The sequence below is a fragment of the Microcaecilia unicolor genome, chromosome 1 (genome assembly GCF_901765095.1).
Source record: "Microcaecilia unicolor chromosome 1, aMicUni1.1, whole genome shotgun sequence".
Taxonomy (NCBI): Eukaryota; Metazoa; Chordata; class Amphibia; order Gymnophiona; family Siphonopidae; genus Microcaecilia; species Microcaecilia unicolor.
The window spans coordinates 641,679,290-641,695,163 of NC_044031.1; the positions used below are offsets into that span (position 1 = coordinate 641,679,290).

At 41.2% G+C, this 15,874-nt stretch overlaps 1 protein-coding gene across 3 annotated transcripts in view; it reads right to left on the minus strand.

Moving 5' to 3' along the window:
• The window catches only part of LOC115482271 (lectin-like), a 58,337-nt gene extending 42,799 nt beyond the window's left edge, over nt 1-15,538 (minus strand). For 2 of the 3 annotated variants that reach the window (XM_030221952.1, XM_030221940.1), the window contains exon 1: nt 15,429-15,538. The gene's annotated coding sequence lies outside the window, so the exon portion shown is untranslated. Of the gene's footprint in view, nt 1-7,396; nt 7,417-15,428 lie in introns of those variants that run through there. The other variant, XM_030221946.1, reaches the window with a different exon arrangement.
• Nucleotides 15,539-15,874: the final 336 nt, after the last annotated feature.

Below are 15,874 nucleotides of genomic sequence, written 5' to 3' on the forward strand. Positions count from 1 at the left end.
CAGCCCTAGTAAGTTTTCAAAGGGGCCAATTTAGGATGCATAATTCTCTAAGGGGGTCTTTTACTAAAGATTAGTACATGTTACCTGCAGCAGAGCCCAGAGGAATAAAATGGATCCTATGGCAGATTACATGAGCTGCACACAAATTAATTAGTTAATGAGCCATCAACAATCAATAATTGATGTTAATTGGCAACAATTTGGAGTTAAGTATGCATCAGCCCTAGGTGCTATTTTATAAAACCTGTGCAGTAGCTCAGAATTGGTGCATGTTGGACGCGCATAGGCACAAACGCGGCTTAGTTATAGGACCCCTCACTTTTTTTTCTAATAAAAATACTGCTATTAGAGAGCATACCATTTTTTCATGTACAAAGCAATCTGTTGTCATGCAAGTTAAACTCTGTTGCTTAAGCCCCTTTGTAGATCTTGGCTAAAGAATACATTTTCCATTAATCTCTCTGGTTATTACTGCTATTGTCTTTTCTCAATAGATCCTTTATAGTAAAGTTTGCATTGTTAATGAAGCAGGATTTAGGATTCATATTTCATAAGAAGATCATTATAATTTTAAGTTGTGTTGAGGAAGTTTATTTTCCCCCTGATCTTATTTATTATTATCTGTACCTAATTAAGGACTTCTTTTACAAAGCCATGCTAGCAATTCCAGTGTGGCAATTGCGATGAAGCCCATAGGAATTGAAAGGGCTTTATTGCATTTGCTGTGCCGGGGGGAGCGTTAGCACAGCTTTGTAAAAAGCGCCATAAATTCTTTCTTTTTCATTAACTCTCACCATTGTGTCATTGTTTAATATATTGCAACAAAAATTATAGGGCAAAGAACAGCACATTTTGAACTGCAATGGAATCTGCTCCTGAAAATTCATTGTTATGGATTCACATGATTAAATTGCTTTCTTTTTAAAATAAGGGGCCCTCTAACCCTTATCCACACTCTTATCACCCCTCGCTTAGACAATTGCAACTTGCTTCTCACAGGTCTTCCACTAAGCCATCTCTATCCCCTTCAATCTGTTTAAAATTCTGCTGCACGACTTATATTCTGCCAGTGTCACTATGCTCTTATTTGCCCTCTCATCAAGTCACTTCACTTGCTCCCTATCCGTTTTCACATACAGTTCAAACTTCCCTTATTGACTTACAAGTGCATTCACTCTGCAGCTCCTCAGTACCCCTCCACTCTTATCTCTTCCTCCCCAGGAACTCTGTCAATTGAGTAAATCTCTCTCATCTGTACCCTTCTCTTCCAATGCCAACTCCAGACTCCGTTCCTTTTATTGTGCTGCACCATATGTCTGGAATAGGCTTTCTAAGCCAGTACGTCAAGCTCCATCTCTGGCTGTCTTCAAATCTAAGCTAAAAGCCCACATTTTTGATGCTGCTTTTAACTCCTAACCCTTATTCACTTGTTCAGTACCCATGTTTTATCATTCCCACCTTAGTAATTCTCTTATCTCTTATTTGTCCTGTTTGTCTGTCCTAATTAGATTGTAAGCTCTTTTGAGCAGGGACTGTCTCTTTATGCCCAGTGTGCAGCGCTGCGTATGTCTAGTAGTGCTATAGAAATGATAAGTAGTAGTAGTTACAAAGCAGCGATAAGCACTAATATGTGCTTACCACAGCAAAAAATGGAATACCACAGGTTGCGCTGAGGCTTTCTGCAATAATTTTGGGACGTGCATGCCGTACCCACCTGCTGAAAAATAGAATTAAATTTTTCATGATGGTGGCATCTCTGAGGGCGGAGAGTGGGCGTGTTCTCTCTAATCGATTACTGCAGCTACATTGCGGAACGCTAACCGATTAGGTTGGGATTAACATGTGAGTCTTACCGTCTACAAAATGGGTGGCGGCAAGGGCTCACACTCTAACTGTTTTAATGGCCATGTGCTAATGGCAAAATTAACACAAAAAAAACCAAGAAATTCTGCCATTTTACCTCAGCAGTAAAAATGGTCTTAGCGCGTAGGAAAGACCCACGTAAGGGCACTAAGGCCACTTTTTACTGTTCTTTGGTAAAAGGACCCCTAAGTTTTCTGATTCTCAAATATGGCAACCCAATGCAAATGAATAACCCCCCTGTTTGCTAAGCCACTCTAGTGGCTGCTGTGCGCTAATGCCGACACAGCTCATTCACTCTGAATGGGCTGTGTCAGCATTACCGTGCGGCTTAATAAACAGGGGGGTAAGTTTTATTGCCTTTCCAGATCAACCAAACTCATCTGTTCCAGCTGCTGCTTTCATTTAATGGTGAGGTTTCAATTGGAGAAGACAAGTCAAATTTTAATTGTAGATATGCAGATACAGTGGTGGAAATAAGTATTTGATCCCTTGCTGATTTTGTAAGTTTGCCCACTGACAAAGACATGAGCAGCCCATAATTGAAGGGTAGGTTATTGGTAACAGTGAGAGATAGCACATCACAAATTAAATCCGGAAAATCACATTGTGGAAAGTATATGAATTTATTTGCATTCTGCAGAGGGAAATAAGTATTTGATCCCCCACCAACCAGTAAGAGATCTGGCCCCTACAGACCAGGTAGATGCTCCAAATCAACTCGTTACCTGCATGACAGACAGCTGTCGGCAATGGTCACCTGTATGAAAGACACCTGTCCACAGACTCAGTGAATCAGTCAGACTCTAACCTCTACAAAATGGCCAAGAGCAAGGAGCTGTCTAAGGATGTCAGGGACAAGATCATACACCTGCACAAGGCTGGAATGGGCTACAAAACCATCAGTAAGACGCTGGGCGAGAAGGAGACAACTGTTGGTGCCATAGTAAGAAAATGGAAGAAGTACAAAATGACTGTCAATCGACAAAGATCTGGGGCTCCACGCAAAATCTCACCTCGTGGGGTATCCTTGATCATGAGGAAGGTTAGAAATCAGCCTACAACTACAAGGGGGGAACTTGTCAATGATCTCAAGGCAGCTGGGACCACTGTCACCACGAAAACCATTGGTAACACATTACGACATAACGGATTGCAATCCTGCAGTGCCCGCAAGGTCCCCCTGCTCCGGAAGGCACATGTGACGGCCCGTCTGAAGTTTGCCAGTGAACACCTGGATGATGCCGAGAGTGATTGGGAGAAGGTGCTGTGGTCAGATGAGACAAAAATTGAGCTCTTTGGCATGAACTCAACTCGCCGTGTTTGGAGGAAGAGAAATGCTGCCTATGACCCAAAGAACACCGTCCCCACTGTCAAGCATGGAGGTGGAAATGTTATGTTTTGGGGGTGTTTCTCTGCTAAGGGCACAGGACTACTTCACCGCATCAATGGGAGAATGGATGGGGCCATGTACCGTACAATTCTGAGTGACAACCTCCTTCCCTCCGCCAGGGCCTTAAAAATGGGTCGTGGCTGGGTCTTCCAGCACGACAATGACCCAAAACATACAGCCAAGGCAACAAAGGAGTGGCTCAGGAAGAAGCACATTAGGGTCATGGAGTGGCCTAGCCAGTCACCAGACCTTAATCCCATTGAAAACTTATGGAGGGAGCTGAAGCTGCGAGTTGCCAAGCGACAGCCCAGAACTCTTAATGATTTAGAGATGATCTGCAAAGAGGAGTGGACCAAAATTCCTCCTGACATGTGTGCAAACCTCATCATCAACTACAGAAGACGTCTGACCGCTGTGCTTGCCAACAAGGGTTTTGCCACCAAGTATTAGGTCTTGTTTGCCAGAGGGATTAAATACTTATTTCCCTCTGCAGAATGCAAATAAATTCATATACTTTCCACAATGTGATTTTCCGGATTTAATTTGTGATGTGCTATCTCTCACTGTTACCAATAACCTACCCTTCAATTATGGGCTGCTCATGTCTTTGTCAGTGGGCAAACTTACAAAATCAGCAAGGGATCAAATACTTATTTCCACCACTGTATAATCATATACTTGCAACTTTGGATCTTATAGTAACATACTGAAAATTCACAGGCTGGCAAAAATCTTCAAGAAGGAAAGTACTGGCGAAGGTTTTTTTTTTTCACTTTTAAAATGTCTTGTGCTGTAGCACTGGCAGAGAAATGGCCTGCTACCTTTTTGGTGTGGTTCACTATTAGAGCACATCTGGAGCTGAGTCATTCATTGGTAAGAGTCTTAGATGTTTCGAACACTAATATACGTCACTAAATGGACCTAATGCACCCTAACATGGAGCTTTCCTGTGGGTTAAGCTCATTTCTAGCCTGCCTATAAAAAAAGGTATTTTATCCAATTTGTTCATTTTCTGGGGGTTCACATACATTTTCAAAATGTGGCAATTAGTCACAAATTTTCACAACTAATGTGTTTTCATGTGATCACAATCATCTCTCCACAAAGTGTTTTGAGCTTTGGTTCATATTTCTTGTTTTGGGGTCTACATTTTCTTCTCCTTTTTTCTTTTTCTTTTTAAATACAAATACTTATGTTTTTTGTTCCTTTCCAATTTGAATACTTATGTATTTATTACATATTTATCATTATATCTTTTGGATTTTCTTTTATGTACCAAGATTCTCCTGAGGAAGGCTGTCCAGCCGAAATACAGCCTGTGTTGAGTTTGTTGTCTGTGACTTTTATCTACATTTCTTTACCCATTAAAGGAACTTTTTTGCAACATGTAGACATTTTGTCATCTTCCATTCTTGGTTTGGTTTCTATAAGAACATAAGAATAGCCATACTGGGTCAGATCAATGGTCCATCTAACCTGGCATCCTGCTTCCAACAGTGGCCAATCCATATCGGAAGTATTTGGCAGCAACCCAAATAGAACATTCCATGAATCCCAGGGCAAGACGTGGCTTCCCCCATGTCTATCTCAATAGCAGACTATGGATTTTTCCTCCAGAAACTTGTCCAAACCTTTTTTTATCCCATATATGCATATATGCTAACTGATGCTACCACATCTTCCAGTACCGAGTTCCAAAACTTTTCATTGAGTGAAAAAATATTTCTTATCTGTTTAAATTTTTTTCCAAGTATATTAAGGGTGCAATAGCACTTTACATGATTAATGCATCCTGCATTAGGCCATTTTCACCATGCTAGGGTGCACATTAGCTCTTAACGTGCCTTGGTGAAAGGGCCCCAAACTTTGATAAGATGGGGAGTACCTCAAGGAGCTGTTAAATGAATGGGAAAATCTAGTTGAAACTGAAGAAATGTTGGCTACACAGAAAGGTGATAGAATAAGAACAACAAATCTTTTTCTTAAGAAAGTAATAGGTTGGAGGAAAAAAAGGCTGCTATGATTTGCCAAAGAAACAGCTGAAAAGGTAAGGGGGGGAAGGTTAGTATTCATAAATTAGAAAAGATCACAGAAAGAGGAAGATAAATAACAATATCTGGAAATGCGAAGAGATGCTGGGAAAATAGTCAGGAGACCAAAGATGAAAATGGGGATGAAAATAACTGAAATACAAATATAAAATAGGGAAATAAAACTTTATTTAAATATTTTAACAACAGAAGGAAGTGCAAAAGTGGCATTGTGAGATTGAAAGTTGAAGGGAATTAACATATTGACGTTAATGAGGGAAAAACAGACTTGTGTAATAAATATTTCTGTTCAGTATTCACGGAAGAAAGACCAGGAGCAGGACCACAGAAAATGTACTCAAACAGGAATGTAAGTGTTGTAAAACTTGTGTGTAATTTTCAGAAGACTCTGTGAGGAACTAACTAAGGACCATGTTTACTAAGGCACGTTAGCATTTTTAATGCATCTACAATTAGCGTGTGCGCTGTGTCGGCACCTATAGGTATATTCTAGCACATACACTGTTAACGCGTGAACATGGTTAACGTGTGTTAAAAACACTAACGCGCCTATAACGTGGCTTAGTAAAAAGGGCCCTAAATTAACAGTAGACAAGGAGATGGAGTACAACAAGATACATTCAAGGGTTCTAAGGAAAACTTAGAGAACGTCTGGCAGCTTCTCCAAGGGAATTGTACCATACAGGGGTTAAGCTTTTCTGTGCACAAAAGAAGAGCAAGATCTGGAGTTGATTGTATTTAATGATCTTGTGGTTCCAACAGATAAATAGGGCATGATAAAAAGTCAGAAGCATGCCTGAGTGCAATGGGAGAAGAATGGCGCAAAGAAACAAGAAAATGGAAGTGACTCTGTAGAAAGCTGTGGTGAGACCTCATTTGGATTATGCTTATGTTTAGAGGAAATATATTTAAATGAATCAAGGGCTTCCTAACAACCAGAACATATCAAGTGAAATTGAGTTCAAACATATCATCACTGTGGAAAGTAGATTGTGGAGTACTTCAAGGATCACCACTATCACCGACCCTTTTCAACCTAATGATGACCCCACTATCCAAGTCCTTATCCAGCCAAGGCCTCAATCCTCTCTATGCAGACGATGTCACAATATGCATCCCTTACAAACATGACCTAGCAGAAATCACCAACGAAATCAAGCTCAGCATGAACCTCATGAACTCATGGGCAAATGCATTCCAACTAAAACTCAACACAGACAAAACACACTGTCTCAACATCTCATCCCAATACAATACTTACACACCCAAAAATATAAACATCCCAGGCTGCACCCTCCCAATCTCAGATAACCTGAAAATTCTCTGCGTTATAATCGACCACAACCTCTCACTGGAGAACCAAGCGAAATCAACAACAAAGAAAACGTAACAGTCAATGTGGAAACTTAAATGCTTGAAACCATTCTTCTCGAGGGAAACATTTTGCAACATGATACAATCAATGGTACTAAGCCACGTAGATTATTGCAACGGAATTTATACGGGATACAAAGAACAAATCATAAAGAAACTTCAGACCACCCAAAACACGGCAGCCAGACTTATTTTTGGAAAAACGCGATTTGAAAGCACCAAACCCCTCCGAAAAAAACTACACTGGCTCCCAATCAAAGAACGTATTGCTTTCAAAATCTGCACCCTAGTTCATAAAATTATCTACGGTAATGCCCCGGGATACATGACAGACCTCATAGATCTACCAACCAGGAACACAACAGGATCATCACGAACATACTTAAATCTCCACTACCCAAGTTGCAAAGGACTCAAATACAAATTAACCTATGCATCCAGCTTTTCCTATATAAGCACACAACTATGGAACACATTACCAACAGCTGTGAAAACAACGTATGACCACCTAAACTTCCAGAAATCACTCAAAACGAACCTGTTCAACAAGGCATACCCTACTGACCCAACATAAATGCCTAAACCCTGCAACACAACGAAACCAAGGATCGGAATAAACACAAAATAACTCTTCCTCTCTTCAAAACTATAGCTCGCAGTGGGCATAAAATAACTCTTCCTCTCTACGATTCCCTAACGCGTCTGTTCACATACAAACCTTATTCTACATATCATTATCTTGTATTTCTTCATACCGGAATTGGTGAATGCCTTTACGGTTATACGTAAGCCACATTGAGCCTGCAAATAGGTGAGAAAATGTGGGATACAAATGTAACAAATAAATAAATACATTTATTCTGGAACTTAATATACAAGGCAAGTCAAAGCGGTTTATACACAATAAAATATACATTACACAAAAAGACCTCCAAACAGTCATACCAAGAACCATACATTAGCAAAAGAAATCGTAACACTGGTAGGATAATCAGATGTCATCAAGATATCAATCAAGTGTGTCAGCTTTTGGACACTACATCTTCAAAAAGATATAAACTGGATGAAATTGGTCCAAGAAGCTGCTACTAAAACAATTGAAGATCCTCATAAAGCATACAAGGACTAATTTAGAGGTCCTTGTACTAAGCTGCGGTAAGTGCTGAGGTGTCCTGCAGTAAGTTCCAAATTGGCACACACTAATGTTGTTGAAGGGGCGTGTCTGGAAACAGAGAATGGGTGTTCTGTACTAATCAGTGCAATGTTTCCCAAACCTGGTCCTGGAGGCACCCTAGCCAGTCAGTTTTCAGTATATCTACAGTGACTATTGATGAGGATCTAGGAGTCATTGTTGATGATACTTTGAAACTCTTTGTTCATTGTGCTGCGGCAGCAAAGAAAGCACATAGAATGGTAGGTATTATTAGGAAAGGAATGGAAAATAAAAATGAGGTTGTTATAATTCCTTTGTATTGCTCCATGGTGTGATCATACCTTGAATACTGTGTGCAATTCTGGTTGCCGTATCTCAAAAAAGATATAGAGGGGCATAATCAAACGCGAACGCCTATCTCCATGGGCGTCTATGTCCAAAAATGGGTACGTGAAGAGGCGGGACAGACCGTATTTTCGAAAAAATGGACGTTTTTCAGCTGGGCGTTTGTTTTTTTTTAGCGATAATGGAAACTAAAAACGCCCAGCTCAAAAACGTCCTAATCCGAGCCATTTGGTCGTGGGAGGGGCCAGGATTCATAGTACACTCACCCCCCTGACATGCCAGGACACCAACTGGACACCCTAGAGGTCAGTGCGGTGGACTTCAGACAACACTCCCACATGCATATCTCCCTTACCACGGGAGCTGAGCCCCCAACCCCCCAACCCCCCTCCCCCAAAACCCACTACCCACAAATGTACAACACTACCATAGCTCTTAGGGGTGAAGGGGGCACCTACATGTGGGTACAGTGGGTTTTGGAGACCTCCCATTTACCAGCACAAGTGTTACAGGTAGGGGGGGATGGGCCTGGATCCACCTGGCTGAAGTGCACTGCGGTACGTACTAAAAGTGCTCCAGGGACCTACATATACGCAGGCCTCTAGGACTTGTTGCTGCTATATAACATTCAAAAATTAATGGGCACTTCTCTACTGAAAAATACACTCAAAACTAATGAAAATAGTAGAGGATACACAAAAAATACAATATGTTACGATCTCATACGTGGGTAAGTCTCATATATACTTGACGGCTGCTGTCACTTCACTCCTCGGTGAACCTATTGCCGTACAATATTATAATCATAGACTCTTACCCTCCGACCTACCAATGCCTAAGAACTTTACTATTTATTATTTATTCTTGACGTTATATGTAAAGGTTAGGCAATGTGTTACTTATCTTAGCTTGTTTCTAACGGGTGTGCTCACAAACCCCGACAGGTAGCCTGTTTCGCAATTCTTGCTTTGTCAAGGGGGAGCGCTTCACCTCATCTGTCAAAATGCAAGCAAATATATCTTAAAATCCTATAATCATAGTGTACTTCTAGCTTTTTCTATTAATATTGGTCCCAGCCATCAGACTTACGTTTGCTTGTAACACCTCTGATTTCTTCAACAAGAACCTAAAATGGCGACAGCGTCTTTAAACTATTGCCGCCACCGGAAACAGCTGACCGCTGCATCCGGTGGTGTGCAATAACATGCCGGTTTACATGTAACAACCCCAATGTGCATGAGTGTTCAGTCCATTGGGTTCTGTAGTATTTAATTTATGTATCCAAAAAGTCTCCCTCTGTAGAACCTTTCTGTTATAATCTCCGCCTCTTGATGACGGAAAAACTCGCTCTATAACTGAACATCTTAGCGATTCTATATCATGGGTAAACTGTATGCAGTGCTGTACAAGAGGGGCTCCTAAATTATGTGCTTGGATGCGGGAACGATGTTCCGTCATGCGTACATGCAATGACCTAATGGATTTTCCTATGTATATTTTGTCACATGGACACCTTATCATATATATAATTCCCACCGTCCTACATGTCGTGTGTCCCTTTAAAATGTATTTCTTACCAGCATGTATGAAATTATCTCCCTCTTGGGTGATAGTACATGTTTTACAATTCAATTTTTGACACTTGAAATGACCCACTGGTAATGTAGTATCGTAATGTCTATCTTCTCTATCCTCCTCAGATAATTTAGCTGGACTTAAAATCTCTTTTAAATTACTGGAACGTGAAAAGGCTGTTCTTAGTTGACTGTCACCAAATAAAGGGTGGGATTTCATAATATCCCAGTGTTGCTTGATTATCTTAGTGACCATTTCACTACCCGGAATGTATCTCATCACAAAAGTAAACAATTGTTTATCTTCAATCTCTCTCCGTTTCTTTTGTAACAGAAGACTTCTCTGGTTGTATTTGGCTCTTTTGTATGCACGATTCAAGATAGTTTTGGGATAATGTCTCTGCTGTAATTTTATACTGAAGCGTTCTACTTCTGCCGTGTAATCTTCTTCATTCGTGCAAATCCTTCTGAACCTGAGAAACTGTGAAAACGGAAGGCTCTCTCGTAGACTTCGAGGATGACAACTATTGTAATCTAACAATGTGTTCCTATCCGTTGGTTTAGTGAAGACTCTCGTTGTGAATTGTCCATTTGTTAATTGAATCTCTACATCCAAAAAATGTATGGTGGTATCCGACCAAGTAATTGTAAATTGGATTCTTGAATGGCACTGATTCAGCCAATTATGGAAATCAATTAGTTCTTGTACTTCTCCTTGCCATATGACGAAAATGTCGTCAATGTATCTTCTCCAGGTCACAATCCTCGTCTGGAAAGGGGAACTCTTTAACCATTTCTCCTCAAACATCACCATAAACAAATTTGCTAATGTGGGAGCAAATACAGCTCCCATTGCTACTCCAGATTTTTGTAAGTAGATGTCGTCTTTGAACTGAAAGAAGTTGTTGCATAATGCCAATTTCGTAAGCTGTAGCAAAAAATCAGTTGGCACTTCATGGGGTTTTGCACATTGGGGTTGTTACATGTAAACCGGCATGTTATTGCACACCACCGGATGCAGCGGTCAGCTGTTTCCGGTGGCGGCAATAGTTTAAAGACGCTGTCGCCATTTTAGGTTCTTGTTGAAGAAACCAGAGGTGTTACAAGCAAACGTAAGTCTGATGGCTGGGACCAATATTAATAGAAAAAGCTAGAAGTACACTATGATTATAGGATTTTAAGATATATTTGCTTGCATTTTGACAGATGAGGTGAAGCGCTCCCCCTTGACAAAGCAAGAATTGCGAAACAGGCTACCTGTCGGGGTTTGTGAGCACACCCGTTAGAAACAAGCTAAGATAAGTAACACATTGCCTAACCTTTACATATAACGTCAAGAATAAATAATAAATAGTAAAGTTCTTAGGCATTGGTAGGTCGGAGGGTAAGAGTCTATGATTATAATATTGTACGGCAATAGGTTCACCGAGGAGTGAAGTGACAGCAGCCGTCAAGTATATATGAGACTTACCCACGTATGAGATCGTAACATATTGTATTTTTTGTGTATCCTCTACTATTTTCATTAGTTTTGGCTATATAACATTGGCACACCAGTTGACACCTGAAGACTAATCTCTCCGAAAACGTCCTTTATTGGAATAAGCACACTTACTCACAGTTAACTGCAGATCAGAGGTTGTGCCCCACTGGCAACGAGTCTCGCTGGTACTGAGATTAGCAGTAGGTCAGAGCTGGCAGAATGCTGTACAATGCCCTCTTTCAGCCACATTCAAGGTAAGAACTAAGTTCTGTAACGTGGCTAACACGTGAAAGGGATCTAAAACTGGCTTACAAAAATGGCCACTACCTCATGGACTACCGGAAACAAAACAGGGCACACACTGACCCAGTAAGCAAGGGGAAAAGCACCATGGGAGTAGAGCCTACCAACTACCAACATCGTGAGCATTTGCCACAAGCTAGTGGAATCACGGAGCCCAATATCCTACACCCACCACAATGCATTGCTGATTTAACTCTGCAGTGCCCTTAACAGAAAAGGTGTCACACTCACCTGAGAGCCACATCAGAACCAGAGAAAGGCTGTCACAGGACAGAACACATTCTGCTGTCATGGAGGTGGGTACGGCATTTGAGGCTGGCATAGAGGCTGGAAAAAAAGTTTTTAAAGTGGGTTTTTTTTGGTGGGAGGGGGTTAGTGACCACTGGGAGAGTCCGGGGAGGTCATCCCCGATTCCCTTCAGTGGTCATCTTGTCAGTTGGGGCACTTTTTTGGGACTTGTTCGTGAAAAAAAAGGGTCCACAAAAAGTGACCCAAAATCGTGGTAAAAATGCCATTTTTTTTCGATTATCAGCTAAAGACGCCCATCTCTCCTCAGCCGATAACCACGCCCCAGTTCCGCCTTCACCACGCCTCCAACACGCCCCCGCCAACTTTACCTGTTTCCGCTACGGATTGCAGTTGGAAACGCCCAAAATCGGCTTTCAATTATACCGATTTGGGCGCCCACAGGAGAAAGACGCCCATCTCCCGATGTGGGTCGCAATATAGGCGTTTTTCTCTTTCGATTATAAGCAGGATAGTGGAATTAGAAAAGGTATAGAGAAGGGCAATGAAACTTATAAAGGGGATGGGACGACTACTCTATGAGGAAAGGCTGATATGGCTTGGGCTCTTCAGCTTGGAGAAAAGACAGCTGAGGGGAGATATGATAGAGGTATATAAAATACTGAGTGGAGGACCTTACGAGACTGGGAGACTGGGCGGCTAAATGGCAGATGACATTTAATGTGAGCAAGTGCAAGGTGATGCATGTGGGAAAAAAGAACCTGAATTATAGCTACGTCATGCAAGGTTCCACGTTAGGAGTTACGGACCAAGAAAGGGATCTGGGTGTCGTCGTCGATAACACACTGAAACCTTCTGCTCAGTGTGCTGCTGCGGCTAGGAAAGTGAATAGAATGTTGGGTATTATTAGGAAAGGTATGGAAAACAGGCGTGAGGATGTTATAATGCCGTTGTATCGCTCCATGATGCGACCGCACCTTGAGTATTGTGTTCAATTCTGGTCGCCGCATCTCAAGAAAGATATAGTAGAATTGGAAAAGGTGCAGCGAAGGGCGACTAAAATGATAGCGGGGATGGGACGACTTCCCTATGAAGAAAGACTAAGGAGGCTAGGGCTATTCAGCTTGGAGAAGAGACGGCTGAGGGGAGACATGATAGAGGTATATAAAATAATGAGTGGAGTGGAACAGGTGGATGTGAAGCGTCTGTTCACGCTTTCCAAAAATACTAGGACTAGGGGGCATGCGATTAAACTACAGTGTAGTAAATTTAAAACAAATCGGAGAAAATTTTTCTTCACCCAACGTGTAATTAAACTCTAGAATTCATTGCCGGAAAATGTGGTGAAGGCGGTTAGCTTAGCAGAGTTTAAAAAGGGGTTGGATGGTTTCCTAAAGGACAAGTCCATAAACTGCTACTAAACAGACTTAGAAAAATCCAAAATTCCAGGAATAACATGTATAGAATGTTTGTACGTTTGGGAAGCTTGCCAAGTGCCCTTGGCCTGGATTGGCCGCTGTCGTGGACAAGATGCTGGACTCGATGGACCCTTGGTCTTTTCCCAGTATGGCATTACTTATGTACTTATGAGTGGAATGGGTAGACGTGAATCGCTTGTTTACTCTTTCCAAAAATACTAGGACTAGGGAGCACACAATGAATCTACAAAGTAGTACATTTAAAATGAATTGGAGAAAATATTTTTTCACTCAGTGTGTAATTAAACTCTGGAATTCTTTGCCAGAGAATGTGGTAAAAGAAGTTAGCTTAGCGGGTTCTAAAAAAGGGTTATGGAGTGGAGGAGTGGCCTAATGGTTAGTGCAGTGGACTTTGATCCTGGGGAACTGGGTTCAATTCCCACTGCTGCCTAGCAGTTGGCAGTGGGTTAAGATCCTGGGGAACCAGGTTCAATTCCCTCTGCAGTTCCATCTTGACCCTGTGCAAGTCACTTAGCACTCCTTTGCCCCAGGCACAATATACTTAGATTGTGAGCCCATTAGGGACAGTGCAAGTACCTGTATAGTATATGTAAACCACCTTAATTTGTGCCTCGATAGAGGCAGTATAACAAATGGATAGAAACTAAACTAATTTGGATAGCTTCCTAAAAGAAAAGTCCATAAGCCATTATTAAAATGGACTTGGGAAAATCCACTGTTTATTTCTGGGATAAGCAGCATAAAATGTATTGTACTGTTTTGGGATCTTGCTGGTTACTTGTGACCTGGATAGGCTTCTGTTGGAAACAGGATACTGGACTTGTTGGACCTTCGGTCTGTCCCAGTATGGCAACACTTATGTACTTACGAGATAGACTGGCATGCAGTGGAGGCAGTGCATGCAAATCTCTCTCATGAATATTCATTGTAGGTATCCTGAAAACCTGACTGACTGGGGTGACTCCAGGACCATGTTTGAGAACCACTGAGTTAGTACATCCACAGTACTACGTGCTAACCGGTTAGTGCATTATTACTACCTGAGCCCTTACTGGCTACAAAATAGGTGTTATAAGTGCTCATGTGGTAATTTTATTAATAGCAACATTAGCGCAAGGCCATTAATAGTTGAAATGGAAAATCAGCCATTTTCCTGGTACAGTAAAAATGACCTTAGTGTGCAGAAAAATCCCATGTAAGGGTGCTCTAAGGCAGTGTTTCCCAAATCCAGTCCTGGGGTACCCCTTGCCAGTCAGTTTTCAGGATATCCATAATGAATATGCATGAACTTGATTTGCAAATCTATTTCATGCATATTCATTGTGGAAACTTGACTGGGAAGGGGTACTCCAGGACCAGACTTGGGAAACACTGCTCTAAGGCCACTTTTTACTGCAGCTTAGTAAAAGGACCCCTTAATGATCTAAACATATATCTTGTAGGAGAGGTGGGAAAGGAAAGCGGGCTGTGGCACAAGGATGAAGGTGAAAGATAGACTCGTGAATAATCTAAGGAAAGCACCAAGGATCTCTGAAGGTGAAGATACCAAGAAACCGTAAAGGTCAATATTCAACAGCATTTATTTCTTAGCATTTACCATCTTTTCAAAGAAATTCACCCAAGACTGTGTACAGAAAGAATAAATTATACATAGGCAATAGATAATTACAGCGGTAAAAAATTCTAATAAATGTGTACTTTATGGCATAGTATGCTACTTATAATATTAACACACACACACATATTATAACATGTTAATAGACAGCACTGAGTATAAATCGAGGTGGAGCATTTGGAGAAATAAGATGGAATCGCATGAGTTAGATATCCAGAGGATCCCCATCAAGCAAGAGGATGGGATCAAAGGAAAACAGATGGTATATAGAAAGGTATAATCTGCACAGAGCAGCAGTTACAATCCTAAACAAACAGAGTAGATAGACCATGTTAGTCTGTATCTGCCATCTGTTACTATAGGCCAGATTAAGTAAATGGCACCCAAAGTTAGGTGCCAGAAAGATCTGTGCTAAACTAATATTCTATAAAAGGCACTCTGTGCACAAATACCAGGTAACAGGGCTTTTCTTCCCAAAACTCATATTAAAACTGACACTGCATAGATAGAAGTGACTGGCTTCCATCTGATAATACAATGGTGCAAGACCCCAGAACTAAAAGCTTACAAAAGAACTAAGTATTACTCTTACCAACGTCCAGTGTTTTCTTTTACTGGTTGGAGTCAAAATTTGAAACAGAGCTACTACTGCTTGCTGGAGGACTAGAACACACCCTGCAAGCGCTTGCTGGCTAGATTTGGAGTGGGTTTATCTGAACTGTGCACAGGAGTAAACAAGAAGCTGATAAGCCAGCAGAAACTGGATAAACAATTATGACATGCCCTTCTATGGACACCACTCACAAAAAACACTCTCTAACAATATAATGCTTTGATGGACATGAAAGGGCAAACACTGCAGTAGATTAATACATATGCTAGCAAATCAACTTTTTTTCAATATTCCAGCAAAATACATTTTTTGTATATAATTTAGGATATCTCAGTGTATCACTACTCTCAAGACGAAGACCCTGCACTCTAAAGTGCAGTGTATAACATTGTGGGGGAAGGGGAAGAGATTATAGTGGATAGAAT